Source organism: Apteryx rowi, unplaced genomic scaffold, assembly GCF_003343035.1.
Source record: "Apteryx rowi isolate R43461 unplaced genomic scaffold, aptRow1 scaffold_0, whole genome shotgun sequence".
Lineage (NCBI taxonomy): Eukaryota > Metazoa > Chordata > Aves > Apterygiformes > Apterygidae > Apteryx > Apteryx rowi.
Genome location: NW_020447195.1, coordinates 410,680 through 418,062, shown reverse-complemented (window position 1 = coordinate 418,062; position 7,383 = coordinate 410,680). Strand labels below are relative to the sequence as shown.

The window sequence follows — 7,383 nt, the reverse complement described above, 5'->3', positions numbered from 1 at the left end:
CCGGGCCCCCCGGCAGCCCCGCTCCCCGCGGCCGGGAGCCGCCACGGCGGCGCGAGCCCGGGGCAGGGCGGCGCTGGAGCGAGGGGCGCTTCTCGCACGCCTGTTTCCGCCTTTGGAAGCAGCGAGTCGGGTAAAACTCGTTCACGTTTTATCTGGACGTTTGTTAACTACGGAGTTTTTACATCTCGAGATCTGCCTGTGCAGAGTGAGGAAAAGCCTCCGTAACTACTAAGGCTTTGTTCTCACAGCAAAAACATGTCATTACCAGAAAGCTGCTGTGCAGAGCACAGAAGTAGTAATCCTAAACTGAAAAGGCCAAAGTTTGCCTAACACAGATGGTGGAACAGAGCTGTAGAAATCCCCACAGCCTTCAAGCCCTTCCTTTGATTCTGCATGCACAGCCCCTGGGGCTGCAAAGCCCTATTTCTTTCAGGTGCTGACTTCAGAAGAACTGATTACATCTTGTAACATGGTGGTAACTAAGCTTTATTGCATGTCAAACTGCACCTACTTTTTGTTCATAGTATAGATATAATTCTCACTACTGAATTAAGAAGATAAGCTTTCAAACACCAAGCAAAATATTCAAGAGACTGGACAGTCTGAAAGCTTTAACAAGTACTTTAAAATGTGAATATTTCATAGAGAAGCTACTTTCCCTCTTTTGCTAATGCTGATAAACAATTGTTTGGTCTTTTTGGTAACTGAGAATCCATGACTTTCTCATATTTGTAGGTTTATGATATTATTTATCTCAGTGAAAAGATGAACTTTTATTAGACAACATTTAATCCCTTTTGCCAATCACTAGGTCTCAAGAAGTAACCTACACTGGACAGATAGTAACCATGCCACTTAATACACTACTAAAAGGAACTCGGATGCTTCAGTGATGGGAGCAGCACAAAAACAGCATTCACTAAGAACTAGCAAAGCTTCAGACAAGGAGGATCATAATTCTGTTTTCTACTTAGGTCATCATCATCTGCTTTAGCACCAACATTTGCAAAGAGGCTAGTTTGAAGCAATCTGAACAACTGTTCAAGTTACCATTTGTAACAATCTATCTTCCACTGTGGCTGCATCCAACCCCAAATGAGCTTCACACAATAAAACAGGGACCACCACTACCTTTAATACCATGCTTCTCCTAAAATCACAACAGTCTCAGGCATCCTTTTTCCTTCCCTAGAAATACTGTTCCACCAGACCAGCTTAAATCACACCCAAGTCTCACATCTGCGGTTCTACATACAACCCTGCATCTTAAGCAGCTGCACTTCGCTCACATTTGTATGACATCAAGTTGTTTGAAAATAAAGAACAGGATAGCTAGCCTTGGCTGCCCTGCCAAGATTTGTTCTCTCTATTGCAGAGATTTCTGTACCAAAAAAGAGGTAGAACTAGAAGGAGCCACCTTTCCTCCTCACCAGAGCACAAAGGATAAAGAATCAAGTTAAAAACTCAAAGAAATGACTCCCCTAAGCTTTAGCGTCTCCAAACAGCATCTGTCCCTTTCTAGATCTTAATTTGCACACAGAACAAATACATACATGTTCATCCCACATTACAAAGACACTGATAAGGAAACCTAAAAGTTTGAGATGGGAACTGTTAAACCACACAATGAAGCCAGGACGTGAAGTGAAGCAACAGTCCTTCTCAGAAACCAGATCATCTCCCATCTGTTATCTGAATCTCTTATCCAGATCAGCAGTAATGAAATTATGCAAATACTCCACAGTTTCGAGGACTTATTTTTCCAGTACATTAGTACCCATATGTCTCTACCCTGTCCTACTGTTTTTCAGCATTAAGATTTAGTAATGGCATAGGATTTCCCTTGAAATGCAGCCCAGTTTGGCTGCTGATCCTCTAGAAAGTTACAAACCACAAAGTCTTCTTTCCCATTATATCTTCCTGCTCTATTCAGAGAGATCACAGGACAGCAAGTGAAATATTTGACTGAATAATGATAGCAGGGCTGGTTGTTTTGGAAGGACTGAGTAGGAACTGTTCTTTTAATAGTCTATATCCCTTCCTTGCTAACTTAGGGAATAAGAAAGCAAGTTTTATTATTAAAGAGAACACTTGAAGAGTAGCTCCTTAAAAGATTTAGATGAAATATTCATGTTCCATCTAAAAACATCAGTTTGAACCTCAACCAGCAATTGTTTATATATTGCTGCCTACAGAAATCCTCAAAGAGCCCACACTAACTTTTCGCTTCACTGCTTTTCAAATACACCGTATGAAGTTCTACAGCTTCAGTCCATTCTTTGAGTATGGCAGAAAATCCTGATCGTAAACTAGTCTACATATCTCAGCGCAAAGAGCAGGTGCTCTGTTAAGACAGAACACCCATTTGAGTCAAGTCTGAAGATCTGCTTAGCTTTGTCTCTAGTTAGACACTTTTACCCAGCTATCCCGCTTGGGTAATTAAGTGGGAGAAGTGCAAATCTCTTGAAAACTGCCTGCATCTGAAAAAGCTTAAAAAGCCCAAAAGCTTAAAATATTCATTCCCAAATACACATATACAAAAATACTGCATGGAAAAAAATAGTGGAATTCCTTAGCAGCTGGCAAAACTAGCCCCCAGCTTCAGTTGTCAGCCTTTTTTAAATAGGATTCATTAGTGATGAGCATTGGTATTAGTATTCTCTTCTCCTTCATAAAGGAGGATTTGGGAATTTACTTTCATTCTTCATAGTAAACTGTATTTTACTATAGTAATTGCATCTCCATCTTCCTATAATAAACTGAGTTGCTTATATGAAAGGTATTAGTTTATCTAAATCTCCACCTCTCTTCCGCAAAGGCTCTTTTCACTTCCTTTATAAGGGCAGTGAGCAATTCCGAAGGCTTTGAAAATGCCAACAATCAACATTTGTACTTACTACAACCCCTCATCTAATACAGCCTCCCCACCTTTTCCTTTTTAAGCAAGTCTGTCATACTTTTCCTTTCCTCTTAAAGCTTTTATGTTCTGAACCTCCACATAACCCTACAACATCATCTTAATATTTCATCACTTTCTCTGAAAACTGCCTAGTTGGCATTTGCCAGCTTACTCCCAAGAAGAAAGTACTTCACTGTCAGTATGGTTTTGAAAAACATTGGGACTAAGCAATAACACTTAATCGTTTACCAATGCTGTATAACAGACAAGTGATAGGAAAAAAAGGTTCTAGTGGTTACTATGCTCAAACAGTGCATGAGGGCTCTGATCACAGGCTAAATATAAACTTTGGTGTAATTAAACTGAAAGGACTTTCAAATTGGACTCTTCTTTCGTTTTTTTCCCCCTCTCTCAACAGCCTTCCTTTTTTCAATCACCAAGCAATCTCATTCACCTTGCAAATTCAAGTCAACATTTCAGTAACAAATTTCATGTTGTTTTAGAGTTTTTTTAAGCATGCCTGTATTATATATCCATTCATACGCACACAGACAAAATAAACGTAGCTCTTAAACTTCCAGTAATTCATTTACTCACTATGACAGGATATTGTTTTTAACACTTGTTGCAATACTCCAAAAACCATTTTAGAAATTCTGAAATTCACCGATTTCTTATTTTCTCACAACAACCCTAGAAGGCTAATATTGATGTCTATTATTTGAAACTTCTGGTTTACATAAGACAGCAGACATGTCCAAAGTATAAACAACAGCTAATACAAACTGCTTTCCACAAAGGTATCAGAACATAATCAATTTATAAAGGATTTATTATACAATGATCCTTAACAGCTTGCAACAACAGTTGAACAAACTAAATATCTCCAACTTACTTGCCATTGGCAGATTAAGGTAGAGAATGCTGTGGAAATCACAAAGTTGTTCTAGCAGCAGAAATTCAGACGTCTGCCAAGCAAAACTGAACTCCAAATATGAGAATAAATTCAAATTCTACTTAGAATACATAAAACAGAAGCACTGGAAGCATCACAGTGTAACAGGCTCAGAGAAAAGGCAATGTAAGCAAATCACTGAACAAGTGCTGCTGTTAGACTTAATCTGTAAAACTACACCGTATGTTAGGTTATGTTACACCATCAACAGTTTATATTGCCATTAGCTGTACAAATCTGATCCAATGCGCTCAGCTCAGGGATCTCACTTGAGAGGCATCGCCTGTGAAGTTTCATCTTGAGCTGAATTCTGCCCATTCCTTTTTCAAGGGAAGAGTTTCCAACACTCAGCTTCAGATCCATCAGCATCTGTATTTTTTCCTTTTAATTAGAATTGCACATAATATAAATCGACATTTTGAGGAAAATACACCACCCACGTTTTCCCCATAAACTCTAGAGCAAAATACTATCCACACAAGTCTCTCATAAGATCCTCTTCACACACCCCTCATGATTTTTGAGAAAAAAGTCTTTCACTCCCCAAGGAGAAATCATTCCCAGTTACTCAAATAAAATACAGAATATCTCTAGACTCTAAGTATGCCTTAAAAAAGCTCAGACCACCAAACTGAGGTCCAGTTTAGAATGTCAAGATGATTAATTTTCACTACAGATACCACCTCTTCACTGGAAAGAAGATACTAAATTCCAACAGCTGTTTTATACACAAAACAGATAATTCCCATGTCACATTTCCAACAAATTAAGGTATTGGAATTCCTACACTGAATTAAGTACACCAGTAAAGAAGTTGGAAGATAATGTCATCAAATATCAAACCAAGACCAAAAAGTGCTAAACTCTAGGAAAATCACACTGGACAAGCATACAAATGAAAGGAATTATCCAATGCTTTCTGATGTTTTATTTCAAAACTTTCAATGCTTCTCACATATTTCAAAGGAAAAAAAAACAACCTATTTCCTTTTATACAGAAGGGAACACATTCTCCAATGTAAACAAAAATCAGCTTCATAGGCAAGTCTAATATTAACTTAAGATTCTATTCTTCTCCCCATTTCTTAAATTTCACTAATATTCTTCTAGCAATTCTGCTTACCGAAGTTAGTTTAAAAATAAATCATATATAAAACAAGAAAGCAATGTCCACCTATGCTTGCAGAAAGCCCCGAAATGAGTACCACCGTCAGATTTCAATTCAGAGCCCTGGCAGTTCTGGCATTTCCCCAAAATGCCACATATTGGTGTCTGAAGCATAAACAAACTCCTTTGTATTTATCTCCCTGCAACCTGACTGCCATTATTTAGCAGGCCAAACATTAAGCACTGGACTGCATAAGGTGAGAGTAATTGTATTACAACATCTGTTTCTTGTATACTTCCATACTGCACTAATTCTAAAAGCCAGAGGCTCCTCTCTTCTTTTAGATGGAAGGAAGAAAGGGAGAACAGGGTGAGAGGAGGTCATGAATCAGATCATTCCAATATGACAGCTCATAGTACCCATGGAGTCAAACATCTGGAGACCAAAAAAAAAATCTGAAAATACTAGCAGCATTTTTAGTATAGCCAGGAGTGACATCATCTGGAGAAAAATGTTAACATGATTACAGAATTTAGACCATCTTGCTGTACGGGTTGGTTTCACTGTTCACAGAATGGTTGAGGTTGGAAGGTACCTCTGGAGATCATCTACTCCAAAACCCCTGCTCAAGCACGGTCACCTACAGCACCTTGCCCAGGATCCTGTCCAGACAGATTTTGAGTATCTCCAAGGAAGGAGACTCCACAACCTCTCTGGGCAACCTCTTCCAGTGCTCAGCTGCCCTCACAGCAAAGAAGTTTTTCCTCATGTTCAGACAGGACTTCCTATGTTTCAGTTTGTGCCTGTTGCCTCTCATCCTGCCACTGGGCACCACTGAGAAGAGTCTCGCCCCATCCTCCTTAAAACACCCTCCCTTCAGATATTTATGTGCATTGAGAAGATTTCCCCCCTCAGCCTTCTCTCCTCCAGGCTGAACAGGCCCAGCTCTCTCAGCCTTTCCTCATATGAGAGATGCTCCAGTCCCTTCATCATCTCAGTAGCCCTTCGCTGGACTCCCTCCAGTAGTGCCATGTCTCTCTTGTACTGGGGAGCCCAGAACTGGACACAGCACTCCAGGTGTGTGTGGCCTCACCAGGGCTGAGTAGAGGCGGAGGATCACTTCCCTTGACCTGCTGGCAACGCTCTTCCTGATGCACCCCAGGATACCATTGGCCTTCTTGGCCACAAGGGCACATTGCTGCCTCATGCTTAACTTGGTGGCCACCAGCACTCCCAGGTCTTTCTCTGCAGAGCTGCTCTCCAGCAGGTCAGCACCCAGCATGTCCTGGTGCTTGGGGTTATTCCTCCCCACGTGCAGGACTCTGCACTTGCCTTTGCTGAACTTCATGAGGTTCCTCTCTGCCCATCTCTCCAGCCTGCTGACTGAGTGGCAGCACAGCCCTCTGGGGTATCAGCCACTCCTCCCAGTTTGGTATCATCAGCAAACTTGCTGAGGGGGCACTCTGTCCCTTTATCTGGGTCACTGAGGAAGAAGTTGAACAAGATTGGACCATACAGAAGACAGAATATAACCAATGATTCAGTGCAAAAAAAAAATAAATGTGTTCCTAGTTAACCTAATAAACTCATCAACATCCCTCTGTACACAATACTGAACAGATTCTACTTTCACATACAGCAAATATTATGCATCAATTTAAGAAGCTTTTCTTAACTCAAGCTTTAACACCTATGCTTAAAAACAGCTGAATTTCACTGAGCTTATTACTGGACTGACTATAGCTTTTGCCTTATGTTCTGCTTATAAACACAAAACAAAAATGCCGGCAATACTAATATATGTACCAACAATACTGTATTCACCATTTAGTCCCTACGCTTCCAAACAACTCAAGAAATACACTTTTCATAACAGACAATCCCCGTTAATAAACCTTGTGTCTTCCAGCAACCAGCACATTTCCCCTTCTTGTCAACTGCTTAGTTTAATCCCATGTCTTGCAGTTATTACCCTCATTTCTTCAAAATAGCTTCTCTCTTCTCCTACTGTGATTCCTGCATGCAGAGACCATTGCATGTAATGCTTTCTCAGATTACTAGCTTACTTTCCAGAGGCAGACTGTATTTCAAATTTTGATATGAAAACGGCAACACTGGTGTGGAGGTAGTGTCAGCATCATTTTATAGATGTGTATCAAATTAAGAATTCTAATGCAATTCTATATTCCTGAACCCTGTGGGGTCCTAATAGCAATCATAAAACAAGGTTCATATCACTAGATGCACTAACAGGCATCTTTAGTAAGTTAATTAAGAGAACCCCACGAGAAGAGATCAGTCTACAAAAATTTTAGTGAATATGGCCTCCTTCCAACACACCACCAGCTCTTCCATAGACCACACAGCCTCATCCCACAGCCCAGAAGCCCTGTGGAGAATATAAACAGTCACAAGTCTTTC

At 40.3% G+C, this 7,383-nt stretch overlaps 1 protein-coding gene across 2 annotated transcripts in view; it reads right to left on the bottom strand.

The window, feature by feature from the left end:
* The window catches only part of CPNE1 (copine 1), a 44,191-nt gene that overhangs the window by 16,432 nt on the left and 20,376 nt on the right, over positions 1-7,383 (bottom strand). The gene's annotated exons all lie outside the window — the stretch shown is intronic.